The following is a 24,032-nucleotide window of genomic DNA, read 5'->3' as shown; positions in this document are numbered from 1 at the left end:
TGAGGCAACTGCTGCTATAGCTTCTCAACGTAAATGGAAAGGGAAGGAGGTACCTGTTGAAGGTTCGTCTGAACGACGTGTTTTAGCTGGTGCTAGTATTTCATTCGGAGTTCAACTTCCAAGGTCGTCCATTCCTCAAAGACCGGCGGTGCCGCTTACTACTAGCACCCCGGAACTCACTTTGACGACTACACTCACATCGGATCCTTGGCTTGGCATGATTCCACATTTTGTTCTATCAACATTGCCAAAGCTTACTACAGCAACATCGGTGGTCTCTCTAACACCAATGATGATGCCTCCACCACCAATGGATATCTCATTTTTGAGGCTTAATCGACCTCAAGGTCTTGTTCAGCCGATCCCTTCTTCGTTCCTTGCCAAGTCACACGATCAACAAATGAATATGGTCTTGAGCTTACTTCATTTATATGAAAATCAAATGTCTGCTGACCGAATGACTCAAGAGCGTATGATGGACAATCAACGAAGGCTGATGGGATATGTCTCCTATTGTCAAAAAAAAACTAAGGAGCTTCGTGAGATTGTTAAGTCTCAGGGAGTGAAAATAAAGGAACAAGAGGATATTATATTACCGCTGACATCCAAGGACGATGTACTTAAGAAGCTTAAGAAAGATGATAAAGATCCAGATGCTTCGGGTACTGGAGGAAGTGAGCCTAAACAAACTCACGGTTCGTCTTTTGGTGCAGGTACGAGTTCTGTTGGTGATTCGGGAAAACAGTTGGTTGTTTATCATGAATCAACGGATATTAAACCCATCAAGTCGATAAAATCCAATATTGTTATATTTATTAATTGTTCGGGGATAGTCAGAAGCATTGTGAATGTTGATTAAATAGAAGCGGGACAGTTTGTTAAGCGGTCCTTAACACAAGAGCATATTTCTATACTGCTGGGTCTAAATGACAATGAGCTAACCGTGTTAGAGGCTGAGAACGATGTGGAGGTCGAGAATGATGAAGAGGTCTTGAATGATCCGACTATTCAGATGAACACTTCTTTTATTTATGAAGACGAGGAAGTTGAGATTAAAGACGTAACGGCTGAGGAATACCCTGTCTTATTTCAACACTCTAATGTTGATCAGGGTGCTCCAATATTTAATGAAGAAACTGTTAAAGCAGCTGAAGATCATTTGGGGAAGGTATCAAAGGGTAAGAGCGTTGATACAAGATTTTATTCGAAGACTGATGCATCTGTTGTTGATATTCAAGGATGGTTTGCTTGTCGGGACATGGGAGCTCGTAAGATTATAGATGCATACAGATATGTTGATGAAGAACGAAAGCAGGAAGCCATTGCACGTGCCAAAGCCAATCAGATGACTTCTTTCAAGGCCGTGTCAAAAGTTCGAGGTGATATTATTTCATGGCTTTTCAATTCTGAGTTAAAAGTTTGTATCATCAAATGGGAGAACGGCGTTCAGTATTATGAAAAGATTACTGACGTTCACTCATTACCAAATGGGATGTACGGACTCTTGCGTACCGTCCTTTCATTAACCGTGGGGGAAATCGTCAAGCAGAATGGTTCCATCAGCATTTTCTTTTCGAGGTCAATCACTGGTTTAAGTTTTTTAAGCCGCAGATCCCAATTCGAAAGCGTATTGATGAGATAGATCCAAGAAAGGGTTGGAGGAAGCTGGTGCTTAAAGTTAAACCACCGAAAACGATGAAGTGTATACCAGTCAAAACGCTGAATCAACACATGTATTTATCTTTCAACAGCTGGTATTATGACAATCGAACTAGCGAGGCCGTTATTTTTTTGGGAAAGGGCTTAAAGACCGAGATGATTAATATTATTGATCCGATGTGGCTCGTGAACTTGACCGAGACCGATAATGATGTGCTATTGAAGAACAAGATATTAATCGAGCGTCGTGAAGACTATGACCTAACAATGCAATTTCAACGTGTTGTTCGTGTATGTCATGAGCATGGGATTCACAGCAGCAGAGACTAGCAGACCAAGCGTTTCAAATAACTTTAAGACAAAGAACTCAAGACAAGGGGGTGTCTGTTAGTGCACGGTTTTGCGTCTCGAGTCTTTGTATTTATCGTTTGATTAATATAATGTAAAAGTTATTTATATTATTGCCTAGTTCGTTATTGTATGTCTAGTTCGTTAAGGATGTTTAACGAACTATACGTTTAAGTTATTGTTCCTCCCAATTCGTTAAGGAAGTTTAACGAATGGGAGACTTAGTTCGTTATGTTTATTATTCGTTTTGTAATGTAACGAAGTGGAAGGCTAGTTTGTTACGGAATGTGTAACGAACTAGACCCATCTACTATATATAGAGGTGAACACCTCTGATAATTTAAGTTTTTGAGTTTTAAAGTATTGGACCTCTGTTCGTTTGCACTCTCTATCAAAGCTTCTTATATCTAACGTATTACTATTATATATACACATATATAAACCTAATATAACATATAATTAAGAGTAATCATAAACTAGATCCATTACGGCTTAGATCTAATAGTTAATCGTATTAGATCTGAGTTAACTTCGTGTTTTCACAAAACAAAGTTTGATATGGTCAAGAGGATTGAAGTCTGCTAGATGAATATTTTCTAAGGAAAATATTCAAAGTAAAGCTTACTCGGAGAACGTTTCCCCAACACACTTAATGGTTACCGGGTCTGCTCGCTAAAGACAAATTTTTCAAAGCTTGCTCGAAGACCTGTTTACGCTTAGCAACTTTTGTAATATGATTTAAATATGTCTCAATCATTAGGGTTTCTAGAACGAATGTCAATTGTCAGGGCAGGCCTATAAAAGGAATTAATTTAGGGCATGCCTAGGACACACCTGAACAACAGACACTAAGAAAATATTGTGATTTGACGGTTGTCCCCCTCTTGTACGGAAAGCTGCTATAAATCCAAACATTCCACCTTGAAACCCTAATTGATTTTCATTGTATCCTTCACAATATATATGGAATTATTTTGAGTTACTTTATGTGTTTGTTACATTCCTGTCTGTTGAGCAACATTATGAGTATTATTGATTCTGCATTTAATATTATTTTGTTCTTTTCCAAGAAAAGTATGTCGTTGCCTTCTTGTCAACACGTAAGTGTGGGTTACGATTGTGAGTGATTGGGCTATTGAGTGAGCTATTCGGGACCAATAAGTGGTATCAGAGCTTGTTTCTCCTATTTTTGTGAAGAACTGTTGCTGAATATTGCTGATTTTGAAGATGAAAAGTGACGTCAACTAACAACTGTTACATTCGTTTGTGACGTCAGCTGCCCTGTTTTTCATTTTTCATATATCTACAATATTTTTGAGATTTAAAAGTGTTTCTTACTCAGATCTATATTAAATTTCTTACATTTGTTAAAGATCTTGCTCTTATCCATACAGATTTATCAGATCTGAGGATTTGGTCCACATATCTGATTATTTTTCAAATTTTCTAAGTTTTCAATTAAAATTTTATTCTAAAAGACCAAAAATATGTCTGGATCAACAGAAGAGCAAGAGGTTTCTACTAAAAAGATTCCTAGGTTGTATGGGCAGGAAAACTACATCAAATGGAAGGTGAAATTTGAAGTCTCTGTCTGTTACAACGATGTTGAGATGTGGAACTCGATTAAGAATGGGCCTTATGTGTCGGATGGAACAACAAACAATCAAACTATTGAAAGAAAAATGAAAAAGAAAGATGACAGAGCATTAGCAATGTTGAAGCTGGGTCTATCATGGGATATCTTGACCAGTGTTGCTCATCACACTACAACCAAAGCAATGTTTGATGCTATTGTGGAAATGTTCGAAGGCAATACCGAGTTGAAGGACATCAAGAAGGATCGCCTGAAATCAGATCTTGACCGGTTCAAATATATGGAAGGTGAAAGACTAAGGTCTGTGTTGCAGAGGTTCGTGGCTAATGTGAATGAAATCAAAACAACTGATTTGGGAATCACTGATTTCGATTTAAACAAGAAGCTGTTATCATCACTATCGGGTGAATGGTACACGGCGAGCAAGTTTATCAAACAAAAACCTGATTTTTCTTCCTTGAAATTAGATGATGTGATCTGTTTTTACAAGCAGCAGAGTATGAGATGATAGAAAACAACATGATCAAAGAAGACATTCCAAAATTTCATGTGACAAATGCTCTTATAGCACCCATGGGAAATATGTCCACAAAAAATCAACAACACATTCCCATCATAGAAGAGCCAAGTGAATATGGTGGTGACACACCAAGGGGGTTTGTTGCTGGTAATGCAAACAGACAAGGTGGGCAATCCAGATTTAATGTCCAATTGATTGATGAAAATGATACATCTTCTATGGCCAGTGGACATGCTCCTTATGGTGGTGAAAATGCTAACCAAGGAAATGAGTATAAAGCTCTATTTTCAATCTTCACTGAATCCTACAATACCTATGTGGCTAAGAATCTGATTCATACTAGTGTAGTTCAAGAGGACATTGAACAAATTGATGCTGATGACTTACAAGACATGGATCTAAAATGGTAAGCTGCTATGCTAGCTTTGAGAAACAAGAGGTTGTCCAATAGAACTGGAAGGTCCTTTGTCTCTTGTCCAAATGATAGAATAAGATTTGATAAATCAAAGGCAATCTGCTAAAACTGTCAATAGCCAGAACACTTTGCAAGGGAGTGCAATCTACCAAGACAGTTCCAAAACAACCAGCCTAGAAATTAGTTTTAATATCAGAATCAGAATCAAGGTCAGCAGAGGAACTTCAACAACAACTACAACAATCCACAACCACATAATCATCAGCAAGTAATTCCCTAACAACATAACTTTCAAAGAAGCCAACAAAACCTTCCACAAGCTCCTGCAAATCAGAACAGAAACAATACCAACCAACCAAGAAACCAAGGGAATGCTGCAATAGCTCCACAACAGCAATAAGGAGGGTTTGATTAGAGCAATCATGCCAATAACATTGAAAAGGAAAATGTAGCATTCATGGCTAAAATAGAGAGTGAAGTCGAATCCTCTTTATCTCAGGTACATTCAAATCTCTCGAAACTCTAATTACTTGAAATGAATGAATCATCAAGAATAACAGTGGGAAAGTTACAAAGTGAGTGTTTTAAGAAGTAAAGTATGATCAATGTTTATAAGACAAGTGACTTGACTTATGAAGAAAGAATCAAAAGTCTGGAACAAGATTGTATGGGCAGCTATATGAAACATTCCAGGTATGTCACTGAAATAGAAGAATTGAATAAGATATTTCTTGATAAAAAGTTGAAGAACACTACACATCATGTTGAGAATGATTCCCATAAAAATTTAGTTTCAACTAGGAATATTTGTGGGAAGTTAAGAAAGATCAAGGAAGAAGATAAATTCAAGGTTGTTCCTCCACCATTCAATAACGATTACTCCTTGAAAGTGGATAAGGAAAAGAGGAATGTCTACCTTGCCCAGCTTAGAGAAGTATTTAAAGAAAAGGAGGAATTTAATAAGTTGGTTGAAGTTGATGACAAAGGTGAGTTTGTGATGAAGGAAGAAGTGAAAGAAGAGAATGGTGATGAAACCTCTGTTGGTGTGCGAGTGTCTGAAGATGATTTTGATGATGAGTGTTTGAACAAAGATGACTTGAGTGATTCAAGTGATCAAAGTTCAAGTGATGATTGTTCAAAGGTTGAAAGAAAGGGCAAACCAAAATCAATTGGCAAGCTTCCTTTACAGCCAAAGATAACTCCCAAGATGAAGAAACACCATGAACAAATGAGAAGATAACACAAATCCTATGATATTTGTTATGGTTCAAAGGCAAAGAAAACCAATGAAAAATCAGTTTACAAAGTGCCACAAAGAAGGGTAAGTGTCAAATAAAACAAGAAAACAGAAGAAACCATGAAAAATGAAGATATTTTCATTCATGTTTACCCTGTTTTCTCAAACCAAGAGTTGTTTGATATTGGAGAAGTGGAAAGTATGGAAGACTATGAAAGAAGGTAATAAGGTTTAAAGGCAACATAGATGATGAACCAATTAATATGGAAAGGATAATCTTTGTCAAGAGTTCTATAGTAAGACAAAATATTAAAATTGAGGAAATTGTACCTTTCTCAATCGACTTTGATGATCTCAAATTACACTCAAAAGACTATTGGAGTTGATCCCCCAAGACCAAGTGAAAGATTCATAAAGGGAAGTCAAGTGAGAGCTTCAAAGGAAAAGTTTGGTGCAAGCATTGTGATGTGTATGGACATCACACTAATTCTTGTCATGAAATATTTACATTCAAGCCATTTCATATTCCAGATACAACCAAGTTTGGGCAAGACTTTGGTCTTTACAAGAAGAAGTATGATGAATACTTGGGAAATGGTAAGAAGTTGTCAGAAAATAAAGTAAACACTGTTGAAACAAAAACTGAAATTGTTGACAAAGATGAGAAGAAAAGTTTAACTTAAAAGAAAAAGGCTTCACTTATCAAACAACCTATCAGAATTAAACCTGATAAGGCTGTTAAAACAGTGAGAATAGTTGACCATAGAAAGTCAACATATTGTGAAGAGAAAGTTAAAATGGAAGTTTTCAAGAGAAAGAAATCAAAAGAGTTGAATGTTGATGAGAAATTTTTGTTGAAGCATGGCTTTGAGCCACAAGGTATTTTATGGAACCCCAGATGTGAAACTCAGTTGATTAATGAAACACAAGTAATAAGTGTGAAGAAAGAATTTGTCATTGAAGAATGCACAAGCACAGTTCCATATATGGGAATATCATATGAAACTGGCTATGAATCAGATGATTTTGATGAATCATGTGAAGTTGTTTATGAGGACCCCAAACCCAATGCAACCATTTTTCATGTTGCTAATGATTTGCATGTTGATCCAGCTTGTATTTCATCACTTAACTAATCATTTTTCTTTGATTTGTGTAGGAATAGTCCACAACAATCAATGATGTATGGTATATGGACAGTGGATGTTCCAGGCACATGACATGTGACAAGAGGTCACTGGTGAACTATGAAGACAAGTATGAAGGACATGTTGCATTTGGGAGTGATGAAAATGGAAGGAAAATTGTGGGGAAAGGTTTCTAAACAATGGCAAAGTGTCATTTGACAATGTGTTTTATGTGAAATGATTGCAATATAACCTTTTGAGCATCTCACAAATGTGTGATAAAGGTTATAAGGTTGGTTTTGATGATTCTCACTGTTTCATCCTCAAACCTGAATTTGTGATTCCTCTAGACATGATTATGATGATGGCCCCTAGTAATGGTAACTTATATGAATTAAGAATGAAAGATGCCATTTCAAGAGGTGGTACCTGTTTTGTGTCTAAGTCCACTGAAAATGAAATGTGGCACTGAAAACTTTGTCATGTTAATCTAAAGAATATTAACAAACTTGTGAAAGGTGATCATGTAATTGGCCTACCCACAAGAGAGTTCATGTTGGAAGACAAGTGTATTTCATGTCAGAAAAGAAAGCAGCACAAATAATCACACAAAAAAAGCCCATAAATTCAATTGAAGAAGTGCTACAAATGCTTCACATGGATCTCTTTGGTCATGTGAGTGTTCCTAGTATTGGGAAAAATAGATATTGTTTAATGATCATTGATGATTTTTCAATATATACTTGGGTTTACTTTTTGAGTCCCAAGGATGAAGCTGTGTAGTTAATTAAAGGATGTGTAACAAGGATTGAGAATCAACTGGATGTAAGGGTAAAGGTCATGAGAAATGACAATGGGACTGAGTTCAAAAATGGGGTCATGGCTGAATTCTGTCAAGCAAAAAGAATTCTTCAACAATTCAGTGCCCCTAGAACTCCTGAACAAAATGGAGTTGCAGAAAGAAGAAACTGAACAGTCATTGAAGCTTTAAGAAGCATGTTAGAATATGCTTAATTGTCTATTACATTTTGGGCAGAAGCTATTAATACTTCCTGATATGTTCAGAACAGGGTTCTTCTCAACAAAAGTCAAGACAAAACTCCTTATGATATTTTGTTCAAAAGAAAACCATACATCAAGTTTCTTAAGCCTTTTGGATGCAAATGCTCATTGTTGAATACCAAAGACTATTTGAACAAGTTTCAATCAAAATATTTAGATTGTTTCTTTGTTGAATACTCCACACACTCAAAGTCATATAGAGTTTATGTGAAAGATCACTTGAGTGTGATTGAATCTTATGATGTGATATTCAATGAAAATCAGTTTAATATAGTTGATGGAGCATCCTGGCTATTTGATCTTGAGAAGTTAATCAAATCTTTCAAGATTTATCCTGAAGACTTTGATGAAATTTTGTATAGAACAAGTGTCCAAGAAGAACAACCAAAAAAAAGTTGATTAGGACAAATTGTGGTCAAAAGTTGCTGACAAGAATGTTGGATACTCCTTTGATAAGAATGCTTCTGATCATGAATCAGATCCGAGCAATATGATAATCTTGAGCAACCACTTGTTCAAGAAAATCTTGCCATGGATGATGAGCAAACTAACAATAAAAACGATAAAGAGCAATTTGTCAACAATGAAGTGCAACCTGATGACCAGTTTGATCAAGAACAAGATGAAAGACAACCAGATTTTGAAGCCGTGTTTCAAAATTTGAACATTCGAAATAATAATGCTTCAACTTCACAACAGTTTGCTGAAGAGGCACTTGAAATGAAGGATGCAACAACAGATTCAGTCATTGAAGAAACTAATCTCAATGATACAAATATTGATTCTAATATGTCTACTGATCTAATTGTGCAAAACATCCTTTGTTGAAAGAAATCATCCACCTGAAAACATCATTGGAGAATTTAATAAAAGAGTTGACTTGGAAAAATTATGGTTAAAAGTTGCTGACAAGAATGATGAATACTCCTTTGACAAGAATGCTTCTGATCATAAGGAAGAAGATGAACAAACTAACAATCTTAATCAGCCAACTATTCAAGAAAACCCTCTCATGAATGATGAGCAAAATGATAATCAAAATGATCAAGAGCAAGTTGTCAACAATAAAATGAAATCTGAAGAACTGTTTAATTAAGAACAAGATGAAAGACAACCATACTTTGAAACCTTATTTCAAAGTTTGAACATTGAAAATAATGTTGCTTCAAATTCACAACATTTTGCTGAAGAATCACATGATGTGAATGATGCAACAACATATACAATCATTGAGGAACCTGATCTCAATGATACAAATCTTGATTCTAATATGTCTACTGATCTAGTTGTGCAAACTTCCTTTGTTGAAAGAAATCATCCACCTGAAAACATCATTGGGGACATAAATGAAAGAATTACAAGAAGTGCATTTGAATCTGCAAACATCTGTTTGTACTCCTGCTTCCTGTCCCAAGTTGAACCCAAGAACATTTTTCAAGCTTTAAAAGACAATAGTTGGGTGGAGGCAATGCAAGATGAGTTGGCTCAATTTAGGAAAAAGATGAAAGACAAGAATAATATGAAAGACAACCAGATTTTAAAACCATGTTTCATAGTTTGAACATTGGATATAATGTTGCTTCAACTTCACAACAGTTTGCTGAAGAAGCATTTGAAATGAAAGACGCAACAACAGATTCAATCATTGAAGAAACTGATCTCAATGATACAAATCTTGATTCTAATATGTCTACTGATCTGATTGTGCAAAACATCGTTTATTGAAAGAAATCATCCACCTGAAAACATCATTGGGGACGTAAATGAAAGAGTTACAAGAAGTGCATCTGAATCTGCAAACATTTGTTTATACTCCTGCTTCTTGTCCCAAGTTGAACCCAAGAACATTGTTCAAGCTTTAAAAGACAATAGTTGGGTGGAAGCAATGCAAGAGGAGTTGGCTCAATTCAGGAATTTGCATGTGTGGGAACTTGTGGATAAGCAAAAAGGTAAGTATGCTATTGGAACCAAATGGGTTTTCAGAAACAAAAGGGACGAGAGAGGGATTGTTATGTAGAATAAAGCAATACTAGTTTCACTAGGATGCTTACAAGAAGAAGGAATTGACTTTGAGGAAGTGTTTGCACCAGTGGCAAGGATAGAGGCAATCAGAATCTTCTTACCTATGCTGCTTCCAAGAACATAAGAGTATTTCAACTGGATGTCAAAACTGCTTTCTTGAATGGAAAGATTGAAGAGGATGTGTATGTGACTCAACCTTCGGGTTTTGAGGATCCTGATTTTCCAAATAGAGTCTATAAGTTGAACAAAGCTCTATATGGATTGCATCTAGCTCCAAGAGCTTGGTATGATGAGTTATCAAACCACTTGCTTGTGAATGGTTTTCAAAGGGGAGCCATTGATAAGACCCTCTTCTACAAGAAAAGAGGAAGAGATTTGCTCCTTCTACAAGTGTATGTAGATGATATCATCTTTGGGTCTACAAATAAACAAATGTGTTTGGAGTTTGAGGAAGTAATGAAATCCAAGTATTGCATGAGCTCCATGGGTGAGATGAATTTCTTTCTGGGTTTGCAAGTTCAACATAACAAGTATGGTATATTCATTTCTCAATCAAAGTATGTGCATGTCGGTCCCGTATATATCGCTCAATCACTCACTATCTCACTGTCGTAACCCATACATTAGTGTCAACAAGAGAGTTAATGACTTGCTTTTTATGGTAAGAACAATATAGTACTAATGGCTGAAACACTAACACACTAAATGTTGCTTAATAGAAACAAAGGTAACAAACACATATTGTAACTCAAAAGATTTCCATTAGTATTATGTCAGATACAACAAAAATCGATTAGGGTTTCAAAATGGAATGTTTGGATTTTATGGCATATTTCCGTGCAGGAATAAGTCAGCCGTCAAAATCATAATCAGGTGTAAGGTCTAGGTATATCGTAGGCGTTCCTTAAAATATTCCTTTTATAGGCTTGCCCTGACACCTGACATTACTTCTAGAAACCCTAATGATAGTGACATTACATATTCAAACGAAATACAAAAGATTCTAAGTGTAAACAAGTCTTCGAACAAGCTTTGCACCTTTTGTCTTCTTCGAGCTGACCTGGTAACCATAAAGTGTGCTGGTAAACAGTTCTCCGGGAATACTTTACTTAGGATATTTTTCTTAGAAAATATCCATCTAGCAAACTTCAATCCTCTTGATCATATCAAACTTTGCTCGATATAGTCCTACGAGCAAACTTGTTCTTCAGAGATCCCTTCAACCATTTGTTAGCTTTTAACTTATTGAACAAACTTAAGTGTGTTGGTAACGCTGTAGCTTGTTCTTAGTTGAACCTTGCTCAGTAGAAGTACTTAGATAAATTCTTGATCAACTTCCTTCAAGCTTGCTGGGACCACTGTTAATTATGAATAAACTTTGCTAGATCTTCCAAAAGACTTGGTATCAGCTTGGTTTAGTCAAGAGTTTGCTCGGAAACAAACCTTGCTTAACTTGAAGAACAACCTTGCTAGAAAAAGTGAAGTATGCTCGAACTTACACTTAAGAAGACTTCAAGAAGATAACCTTGCCCAGAAGGTAAATACCTTGCTATATTAAGTAAAAGCTTGCTGGGAGGCCTAAGTGTGCTCGGTTTCCATACTTTGCCATTTTCAGAGAGGTTGAGAAGATTTCAATCTCTTTTCTTGTCTTTCTTTGACCCAACAATATCCCCTATATTGGAACACCCACAACTGTACAAAAACACCTCTTTAGTTTACATACACTTATCAAAATACACATCAAGTTTTCAGAAGGAATTTACATATCAAAAATTAAAAGATTACATCTTGTAAATTTTGTCACAGGGACAATACATATCAAGCCTAATCTAAGTTGTATCTTCATCGTCTAGAGCTTGAATCCTCCATCCTTTTTTCCAATCTCATAGCTGTGGCCCTTTCTTTAAACATGAATAACTGCTTGTGGTGAGGCTGCTGAAAAGGCAGAGTCCATCTAATTATATCCTCTAGATTCTTCACATGCAGAAATTCGAAATCAGTGTCTTCCTTGATGATGCCCAAAGCCAGTCCATCAGAGTTTCTGAGAATGAAGGATTCATCTTGATCTTCAAAGACAACACTTTCAATCCTTTCATTTCTCTGGACTTCGTAATTGTGCCTTGTCATCTGCCGCCTCATACTTAAGCATTGCTTCATGTTGGCCAAACGATTGTTGCGCTTTGTCTTCTTATGGTAAGAAGCTTCAGTGATTTCTATATCAAACATCCTCCTCTGGCTCTTCTTCCTTTCAAAATCAGATAATTCCAGCTTTCTCTTCTTCCTAAGCATTGGAAATCATTTCCTGGCTTGATCCCTGAGATGTTTAGATAGTTCGTTTTGTTGTCTTCCTGCAAACCTATGTCTGTTATGATAGTCATACAAATTCAAAGTTTCCATCTCAGTCAGCTGCTCCCTTTAGAACTCCATAAAATCATCCTTAAACACAATTTCCCTTAAATCATCACTCTCCATAATCACCTTCATAGAGTCAGTTTTTGCATCAGAATAGAGCTTCTTTGGTAGGTCCACCTCAGATGGTGGCCTATGTTGTTTGGCTCTAGTAGTAGGGATTGGGACACTTACAGCTAAGGGCCTAGAAGTAGTTTTCTTCTTAGGTACAGGGGCCCTCACATGCCTAGCTTTCACAAACATATCAATTATTTTATCCTTTGGCAATACAATTTTTTCAAATAGTTTTCTCCTTACCTTGCCAAGGTTGTTATCATCCCCATTAGTTCCTCATCAGTAGGACCTACAGGGATAGATCTTTGATTTTAAATTCGTTCACCCCTTGGTCCATAATGGAATTGAAAAATTTTTCTCTGTTTAGCCTCAAGTTTTTCCCATTCAACCTTTTGTTCATAGAATAGTTCCATCAATTGAATTTTTACAAGGTTGTCAAATACACCTTCAGCCATCCCTTTACTAAGCATCAAGCCTTTGAGGGTCTTGTTCTTGTTCTCATCATCCCATGGCTCAACATTCTCCACTGGTTCCTCCTCCACAGTCACAAAAGAAACCTTAGATGATTTGGGTTTATCTTGATCAAACTTGGCTTTTTCAGACTCATATATGGACAGATTTTCAGTTCTGCTCAAATCTTTAATTTCATTTTCTCTGCCCCTAGCCAGCATCAACCTATCAAAGAGTTTGAACTGTTCATCTTCCCATAGCTTCTTCTTCTTAGCCTTCTCCTTCTCAGCCAGAGTAACAACTCTTGGTCTCTTTGTAGTCTTTCCAAAATTTTCTTTCCTTGTGAACCTTTTGAAATGTGTTTCAACTTGTTCCTTTGTGAGACTATCCACAATTTCAATAGATATCCCATGGTTAATCAAATACTTGCACTTTCCACCATATTTGTTGAATAATCTTTCAAGTTTTTCCTTTTGATTGGTTTCCCTCTTCATTCTCTCCAACTCATCCTTCTTCACAGCTTCAACAATTATGATATAGGCATTTTTCAACTAATCAAACTTCATGTGGCTCAGATCTTTGTCGGAAAAACCATGTAATCTCAAATAGGTAAGGAACTTTTGTGTATCCTTATTTTTCTTTCCCATCCTCCTCTTCACATCCCTTGCCTCTCCGTCAATAAGTTCCTGCAACTCCTCTTCAGTCATAGGAGCCAGGGTTTCGTACTTATATCCATGTCTAATCAGCCCTAATATCTTTGGATCATTCATTTTTTCCTTGTTCAACATGTCTTGAAAAATTCTCCTTGTGCTCATCATTCATTGTCACATCAGGGGAATCAACTATATCATTATCTTCCTCAGTTGAATCTTCAAGTGCTTCTATCCTGGCTTCATTCACCTCAAGCTCAGCATTTGCATCATCAGGCCTAATAGATTGGATAGGAACAGCCTTAACAAGATTTTCCATCTCCTTTGGACTTTACGCTATATATTCAGTCTTTTCAGACTTGCCTGTCCTCTTACTCTTCCTTGCATACTTCTTCCCATATTTACCCCAGATTTCAGGGTCCCAGTCTTTAGGATGTTTCTTCAAGTCATCCTCCACTAATTTTACCTATTTTTTAAATAAAATTTGAGTTAAGGACTCTCCATCTTCATCAGGAACCAACTTCTTGTTTGGATTATCGTTAATATTTTCAGCAGCTGTTAGGATTGTTCCCTCTGGTTCAGACTTACTTGATTCAGCTCGTTTGAGATTAACAATGACCAGGGCCAAGGTGTTGTCAACTTCTTCAATTTGTTTGAGCTTAATCAAGCTTTCAATAACCTCCTAGTCCAACTCCCGTTCTTCATTCAAATTCTTGTTAATCTCAGCCTCCTCTAATAGAATTTCTTGTTGTTCAATCTCCTTATCAGTCAAGGATCTTGTAATCCTTTCTATTTGTATCATTTCATCCAAGATATTGTCATGCCTTTTGGCAGCTTTTTCAGCAGTTTCATCAACGTCTAAGATGTCATCAATAGATTTTGTTGTTTGAGTTTTCAGGGGTTGCAATTGATCTTCATTTTCAGCAACTAATTTCCCCTTTGCTTTCCTCCTTTCTTCCTCATTAGTTTCATCACTCCCAAATGCAACAGGTCCTTAAAATTTTTCATCATAGTTCACTAGAGACCTCTTGTCACATGTCATGTGCCTGGAACATCCACTGTCCATATACCGTACATTATTGACTAGTCTGGACTGTTCCTGCACAAATTAAAGAAAATTGATTAGTTAGATGATAAAATACAAGCATCATCAGCTTGCAAATCATCAATAACAGTGACAGTTGTTGCATGGGGTTTGGGATCTTCATAAACAACTTCACATGATTCATCTGAATCATCTGAATCATAACCAGACTCATATGGGGATTTCGCATATGGAATAATGCTTTTGCATTCTTCAATGACATATTCTTTCTTCACACTTTTCACTATTGTTTCACATGTCCCGTTTGTTTCACTTCTTGGTGTCCAAAAGAATCCTTGGGGATCAAACCCATGTTTCAACAAAAATTTCTCATCACCATTTAGCTCTATTGGCACCTTCTATGAGAACACAACCTTTTTATCCTTCTTTTCTACTCTTGGTGACCTATTTGACGTATCAGACTTCAAAGACTTGGGGTCTTTGTTAAGACAATTCTGATGGGTTGTGTGTTCACTTAAATTTTCTTTTTCACTTGTCGAACCACATTCTTCTTCACTTTCTTGTCAACAGTCTCAATCCTCTTTTCACCTTTTGTTTCAACTTTCTTCACTACCTTATCAGTTGGCTTCTTTCCCTTGCCCAAATATTCATCATACTTCTCCTTGTAGTAACCAAAATATTGTCCAAACATTGTTTCATTTGGGACATGAATTGGTGTGAATGTAAACCTTTCATGACAAGAATCAGTGTGATGACCATACTAATCACAATGTTTGCACCAAACTTTACCCATGAAGCTCTCATTTGACTTTCCCTTCTTGAATCTTTCACTTGGTATTGGAGGCTCAATACCAATCGTCTTCTGAGTTTTGAACCCATCAAAGTCAATTGAGAATGGTACAAGTTCTTCAATTTTGATGTCTTGCTTTTCAACTGAAATTTTCACAGAGATTATTCTTTCCAAATTCATTGGTTCATCATCTAAATTTCCTCTAAATCTTGACTGTCTTCTCTCATATTCTTCCACACTTTCTACTTCTCCAACATCAAACAGCTCTTGATTTGAGAAAATAGGGTATACATGAATAAACTGATTACTGGTCAAAGTTTCTTCAGTCTTCTTCTTGTTATTAACCGTTTTCTCTTTCATTGCTTCTTTGCTTGGAGCTCTCACAGCATTGTAATTACCCTTTGATCCACCACATATGTCAAATGACACATGTTCCTTTCTCATTTGTTCATGATGTTTTCTCATCTTGGGTGTGATGTTGGGTAGCACTGGAATCATGCTTGGTGGACTTGACTTACCTTTTCCTTTGTCCTTTGAACCATCATCATTTGAACATTGATCACTTGAATCACTCAAGTCATCTTTGTTTAAACATTCTTCATCAAAGTCATCCTCTGACACTTGAATACCAACATTCTTCTCTTCTTTCACTTCTTTCATCACAAACTCTCCCTTGTCATCAACATCCACCTACTTATAATTTTCAAGGAATTCTTCCTTTTCTTTGAACACATTTCTAAACTTGTTAAGGTATGCTTCTTTTTTCTCCTTATCAACCTTCAATGAGTAATTGTCATTGAAAGGTGGAGGAACAACCTTGTATTTATCTTCTTCTATCATCTTGTTTAACTTCCCACAAATGTTTCCAGTTAAAACTAGATTTTTAAGGAGATCATTCTCAATTTGAAGTGTGGTGTTCTTCAGTTTTTCATCCATAAACATCTTCTTCAACCCATTTATCTCAGTGACATACCTAGACTGCACCATATAGCTATCCATACAGTCTTGTTCAAGACTTTTGTTTCTCTCTTCATAGGTCAAGTCACTAGTCTCATACACATTAATCATACTTTGCTTTTTAAAGCATTCACTTTGAAGCTTACCAACTGTCATTTTTAGTGATTCAATCAATTCAAGTAAATCAAGTTTTGAGTTTGAATGCACTCGAGATGTAGATGATTCAGCTTCATTCTCAATTTTAGCCATAAATGCTGCATTTGCCTTTTCAATATCACTGGCGTGATTGCTCTAATAAAATTCTCCATCCTATTGTTGAGCAGCCAATGCAACTTTTTCTTGGTTTCTAGGTTGATTGATATTGTTTCTGTGGTGTTTGCTGGAGCTTGTGGAGGTTTGTTTCTTTGAAAGTTCTGACTCTGGGGAACGACTTGCTGATGGTTCTGTGCTTGGTGGTTGTTGAAGTTGTTGTTAAAGTTTCTTTGCTGACCATGATTTTGGTTCTGGTACTGATATTGGTTTCTTGACTGGTTGTTATGAAATTACCTTGGTTGATTGCATTCCCAAGCAAAGTGACCATGTAACTGACAGTTGTAGCAGATAGCCTTGAATTTGTCAAATCCAATTCTATCATTGGGTCCTGACACCAATGATCTCCTAGTTCTGTTGAAGAGTCTTTTGCTTCTCAATGCCAACATAGTTTCCTGCCATTTTAGATCCATGTCTTCTAAGTCATCTGCATCAATTTTCTCAAGGCCTTCTTGAACAAAACTGGTATGGATCGGATTCTTGGCAACAAAGGTATTATATGAATCAGTAATCATTGAGAATAAGGCTTGGTACTCATTTCCTTGATTAGCATTTCCACCATTATAAGGAGCATGCCCACTTGACATGGAAGATTTGTCATTATCATCAATCAGCTGGACATTGAATCTTGATTGCCACCTTGATTACTTGAACTTCCAACAACAAAAATCCTTGGTGTATCACCACCATGCTCACTTGGTTCTTCTGTTATTGGAATTTGTTGTTGATTCTTTGTGGACAAGTTTTCCATGGGTACAATGAGTGCATTGGTCACTTGAAAGCAGTGTCTGTCTTCCTTGATCATTTCATTTTCAATCATTTCAATCTCTGCTGCTTTCAGGAAGCATATCACATCATCAAGTTTAAGTTCTGAAAAGTTTGTTTTCTGCCTAATGAATTTGCTGGCAGTATACCATTCTTTTGAAAAGGATGAAAGCAATATTGTATTCAGAGTCTGTGACAACATAATCAGTTATCCTAATTTCACTGACAATTGTCAGGAATCTTTCCAATATAGACTTCAGTCTTTCACCATCTTTATACTTAAATCGGTCAAGTTGTTGCTTCGCCTTTCTTTCTTGATATTCTTCAGTTTTGTGTTTCCATCAAACATCTCCAACAAAGCATCATACATGGCTTTAGCTGTTGTATGGTGAGCAACTTTGGTCAGAATTTCCTAAGATAAGCCCAAGTTTATCATGGCTAAGGCTCTATCATCCTTCTTCTTCATTCTAGCCTCAACAGTTGGATTGTTGTTGGTTCCATCTGGTACATAGGGTCCGTTCTTGATAGAATGCCACATCTCAACATCGTTATAGCAAACTGCGGCTTCAAACAGCACTTTCCATTTGATATAGTTTTCATGTCCGTACTATCTAGGTATTTTGTTAGTAGACACGTCTTGCTCATCCTGAGAAACTGGCATCTTTTTGGTATTTTTGAAATAGTTTGAAAAACTGAGAAAATTTGATAAACTTAAACAAAAACAACTTAAACACTCTTTTGAAAAATAATCATATCTGTGGATAAAATCCTCAGATCTGATATATCTAGATGGAATGGAGCAGGATCTATAATAAAAATTAAAACTTTAATATAGATAAGAGAAAGAAGACACTTTTGAACCTAACAAATATTGCAGATCTGGTAGAAATGAAGAACAAGACAGCTGACGTCACAACTCAATGGAACTGTTGTCAGTTGACGTCACTCTTCATCTTCAAGATTAGCAATATTCAACAACAGTTATTCACCCAAATAGCATAAATAAGCTCTGATACCACTTGTCGGCCCCGTATATATCGCTCAATCACTCACTATCTTACTGTCGTAACCCACACGTTAGTGACGACAATAGGGTTAAAGACTTTCTATTTACGGTAAGAACAATAGAATATTAATGGCGGAAACACTAACATACTAAATGTTGCTTAATAGACACAAAGGTAACAAACACACATTGTAACTCAAAAGATTTCTACTAGTATTTTGTCAGATACAATGAAAATTGATTAGGGTTTCAGAATGGAATGTTTGGATATTATGGCAGATTTTCGTGTAGCAATAAGTCGGCAGTCAAAATCACAATCAGGTGTAAGTTCTAGGTGTATCATAGGCGTGCCTATAATATTCATTTTATAGGCCAGCCCTGACACCTGACATTCCTTCTAGAAACCCTAATGATAGTGACATTACATATTCAAATGAAATACTAAAGATTTTAAGTGTAAACAGGTCTTCAAGCAAGCTTTGCACCTTTTGTCTTCTTCGAGCAGACCCGGTAACCATAAAGTGTGCTGGTAAACAACTATCCGGACAAACTTTACTTAGAATATTTTCCTTAGAAAATATCCATCTAGCAGACTGCAATCCTCTTGACCATATCAAACTTTGCTCGATATAGTCCTACGAGCAAACTTGTTCTTTAGAGATCCCTTCAACCATTTGTTAACTTTAACTTATTGAACAAACCTAAGTGTGCTGGTAACATTGTAGCTTGTTCTTAGTTGAGCCTTGCTCGGCCGAAGTACTTAGACATCTTGAACAAGTTCAAATGTCAAGATTTGAAGACTGCTTCTACTCCAATGGACACCCATGAGAAGATGATTTCTGATGAAAAGGGAGAGCATGTTGATGAACATGAATACAGAGCAAAGATTGGATCTCTAATGTACCTATGTTGGTGCATGATGTTAGTAGTTCAGTGTCAAGTGTCTGTAATCGAGTTAGTTAGATTTGTGTTATGTATGTAAGCGAAGTTCTCACAAGTTCGCTTGTTATAGGCGAACTTGTGGAACAAGCGAAGTTAGGGACAACTTCGCCTGAACATGCCAGGCGAAGTTGTCGTCTATATAAACAGCTAGGTTACGGCTGTTGTGATAACGAAGTTCGGTATTCGAGTTGTAACGAGTCAGAGAGTTTGTGTGATCAGAGAATCACGTGTTTACAGTTGCAATACAACGTGTCTTTGTTTATTGTAACGTGTGTTCGATCGTGTTATCGTGTGTCGTCTTCTACGCTCGTAACGTCTTACGTAGGGATTCCGCACCTACGTAGAACGAGATATTCCGTGTAGATCCGGCTGGGAACCTACAATTGGTATCAGAGCATTTGCTCGTGATTGTGTGGTTCGGGATTATCACGCGGGTGTAGAAATCGTTCCGTTCGACTATTCGCGGGACGAGTTTACCGAGTTTTTGTGTCCTACTCACCTCCCACCATCAAAAACAACCCATAACACCTTCACATTCCTCGCAAAACCCAGAAATCAAACCTGCAAAAACATCGTGTTCATCAGGCGAAGTTGCCGCTACTGTTCGTAGGGTTTCAGCGAAGATATAAGGTTAAGCGAAGTTATCCACAACTTCGCCTACCTCACAAGTTCGCTTATCTCAAGCGAAGTTACCCACAACTTCGCCTACCTCCTAAGTTCGCTTAACTCAAGCGAAGTTATTCTCAACTTCGCCAAATCAAGCGAATTTAAGAAAGAAAGCGAAGTTAAGAAATCAGCGAAGTTAAGACTTAAGCGAAGTTATCCACAACTTCGCCTACAGTACTGTTAAGAATAAAAATCTTTATTTTTCGGATTTCTTTGTGTTTTAGTTTGGTAAAAGATATCTTCAATAAACATTACGGAACTGGTCAAGATGGAATTAGAAGCGGGTTCAGCTACTAAGGCACCAAAGATGCACCAAATAACCGACTTTGTGGCGTGGAAAGATCGGTTTGAACAGTATGTCAAATACCAAGATGCTAAGATGTGGGTATGCATACAAGATGGGTACATTCCACCAACTGCTTTGTATGAGGGTCGTGAACAGATAAAGAAATACAACAAGATGGAAGAAGAAGAGAAGAAAATGTATGAGGCTGAAAGCAAAGCTCATGCTGCGATAACTATGGCTCTTCCACAAGAGATTCTTCACACCTTCAGGAAGTATAAAACTGCCAGAGAGCTTTGGGAAGCACTTGAAAACCGTTTTGAGGGTAATGTGGGGATTCGTGCATCAAAGATTAAACTACTTAAAACCCAATTCTCGGTGTTCAAGTACTTGAAGAATGAATCACTTGATGATATCATCACGAGATATTATCACCTGATGACAGAACTCTGCAATTATTCAATTGCTTACAAAGAAGATGAGATCGTTGAAAAGCTTCTTGATGCTCTCCCACCGAAATGGGAGATGTACACTGTGTTGATGAGAGAAGACAAAGACTTTGCAGACTATGACTTGGAAACAACAGTTAACAAGCTACGAACTTTTAAACTAAACATGGTTCGAAAAGAGACACCTACTGATCAGGTTCAAGATCCGGGAATGTATGGTGCAAAAGTTAACTCAAGTTCAAGTTCGAAGTCTGAATCATCTGCTTACTACTCAAAGGGAGAGTCGGGTGCTAATTCAACACATGAAGGTCATGTATCTCTCAACATGAATGGTGATGTGTGCTTTGTAGCTGGTGGAAATAATGCTTCTAAACCTCAAGCAACCAAGAGTAGTTTCTCTTCAAGTGTTCCTAATAACAACTACTCGAAGATGCCCATGAGTGTTAAATCTACTGAACAGTAGTTTGCTCTCTATGCATCTTTCATTGCTTCGTATAAAAATTACATTCAGGGTAAGATTGTTGATCCTGCAATTTTGGACGAAGACTATGATCAGATCGATGCTGATGATCTGGAAGAGATGGATCTGCAGGGGCAGATGGCGATGATTGTAAGAAGGGTGAAGAGGTTTATGAAGAAGACAGGTAGAAAGTTTGTTGGTGAAAGACCAGGGTTTGATAAGTCGAAGGTTCGCTGTTACAACTGTCAGCAGAATGGCCACTTTGCAAAAGAGTGCACAAATGAACGTGTAGAACGCAGTCAGAACAGGTCTACACAACAGAGTGGGGGTGGTAATGATAATAGAGCGATGATATCCAGACAGAACGGGGAGTACAACTGGAATCTGCATGTTGAGGAAGTGTTCAAACATGCCAATTTAGCGAACATCGAAACTGCAGGAAGTGAGAAAGTGACTGGAGAAAATGAAGCTTACATGGCAGAAGTGACAGACCAGCTCTCCGAGGTAAGTACTAAACTCCCTTGTACTAAATGTGAAAATCTGTCTGAACAATTGACAACTATAACTGATCAGTTTGTTAGTTTGGATGCTCAATTTAAAACATTAAAAGAAGATCATCATTTCACTAAAGCTAGAGAAAATAGTTACAAGGTAAAAATAAAAGCTAGTGAGAAAGATATCAGAAGTCTTAAAGCAAGTCTAGCTGAGAAAATACAAGTAATTGATCTTAGCTATGAAGTGTTAGAAGAGAAAACCAAACTAATAGCTGAAAGGGATAAACAGATAGCTGATCACCAGGTGAAAGTGGTGGAACTTAACAGAAAACTTGAGCAATTCAGAAATTCCTCCGCTATACTTGATCACCTCGTTAGTGATTAAGGTTCCCCAGTTAAAAGGGGAGGAATTGGATATCATGAAGTTCCACCACCTTACAATCATAATTATACTTATGATCCTAGTAATCAGAAATCTGTTGACGTTGATTTTGGTCAGACAGTTCCGGTTAAGGTTACTATTAAAGATCCAGAAGTTAGTAAAGGCGAAACGAGTAAGCCTGTTACGAGTGTTAAGATTTCTGCTCCTAGTCCTGTCTCATCAAACTCGGACAAGTCATCCGAGTCGAGTGAGACAAAACAAGAGGCAGTGTTACCAAAGTGTGGAGAGAAAAATAAAACAACTGAAAAGAAGTCTCCACTAAACCCGTATGTCCCACCATATGTGAGACAAACGGGCAGTAATGCAGCCTCAACATCTAAAACAACTATTGATAAGAAAGTTGAACACAGAAGTTGTTTCAGATGCAATCAAATAGGAAACCTGATTGCTGATTGCCCTCTGAAGCAGAGATTCAGAGGTGTGAGACCTTCAAAAACTGAGAACAGAACTAACAGTAATCAATATAATGGTAAAAATGAAAACTCATCAAAGTTCAGACATTGGACTAATCCAGGTTTTCAAAGAAATCGATCTCAGTTTTTCCCTGCTAACAACCAAACCATAAGTAATAATTCATTTAATTCACGAAGGATTGGATGGCCTCATAGTCAATCTACAAGATGGTATCCTGTTAGGACTTACAGAAATCATACTAATACTAACTTTGGACAGCCAAAGTACGGATGTATCGACCCAAGACCAATAGGTCTTAGGTCCCCAGATTTTAATCCTCTGCTTTAATCGTGCAGGAACAGTTGAACAGGGCTGCAAACAATCTATGGGTTGTGGATAGCGGCTGTTCCCGGCACATGACGGGTAACAAGAATTTGTTACACGAATGGAAACCTGTTCAGGGAGGAAGAGTGAGTTTTGCTGGAGAGAGCGGTGGAAGGATTACAGAAATTGGGACGGTGACGAATGGAAAAATGACTTTAGAGAAAGTGAATTTCGTTGAAGAGTTGAAGCATAATCTGCTGAGTGTATCGCAGATCTGTGACAAAGAGTACACCGTGCACTTTACCAAGAATGAGGCGATCGTGCTGTATCCTGGTTTCAAGATACCAGAGGATTGGATTGTTATGAAAGCTCCAAGAGAAAAGAATACGTATATTATGGACATGAGGTCGATTGAGATGGCAACAGAAGAATCGTGTCTTCTGTCAAAAGCAATTGAATCGGAGTCCGAGTTATGGCATAGGAGAATGGGTCATATTCATCTTCGAAAAATGAACTACATTGTCAAGAATGGGCTTGTGCTGGGTGTTCCCTTGAAGAATTTCAACTTTGAAGACCAATGCTTATCATGCAAAAAGGGAAAGCAACACAAGAAATCCCATCACACCAAGAAGATTAATTCAATAGTCAGTACCCTAGAACTACTTCACACGGATCTCTTCGGTCCCATGAATGTAAAAAGCCTAGGTGGAACATCATACTGCTTGGTGATCACTGATGATTACTCTCGATACTCTTGGGTATATTTCCTGAAGTCAAAGGATGAAACGGTTCAGATGGTAAAAAATTTGATTACCAAGGTTGAGAATATCATGGGGAAAAGAGTTAAATACATCAAGAGTGACAATGGGACAGAGTTCAAAAACTATGAGATGGAGATCTTCTGCTTACAGAAAGGGATTGAACACCAGTACAGCGCTCCGTTTACTCCGCAACAAAATGGAGTGGGTGAGAGGAAGAACAGAACGTTAATTGAAGGAGCCAGAACCATGCTGGCTGATTCGAAACTTTCTGTGGTGTTTTGGGCTGAAGCTGTTGCAACAGCCTGTTATATCCTTAATAGAGTGTTAACTGTTAAAAGATTGAATAAAACATGTTATGAACTTATGCATGGGAGAAAGCCCAACTTGAGTGGTCTCGAA

The sequence above is a fragment of the Bidens hawaiensis genome, unplaced genomic scaffold (assembly GCF_021521415.1).
Source record: "Bidens hawaiensis isolate Kalapana, Puna unplaced genomic scaffold, B.hawaiensis_p1.1 tig00000296_1, whole genome shotgun sequence".
Taxonomy (NCBI): domain Eukaryota; kingdom Viridiplantae; phylum Streptophyta; class Magnoliopsida; order Asterales; family Asteraceae; genus Bidens; species Bidens hawaiensis.
This window is presented reverse-complemented; position numbering follows the sequence as displayed.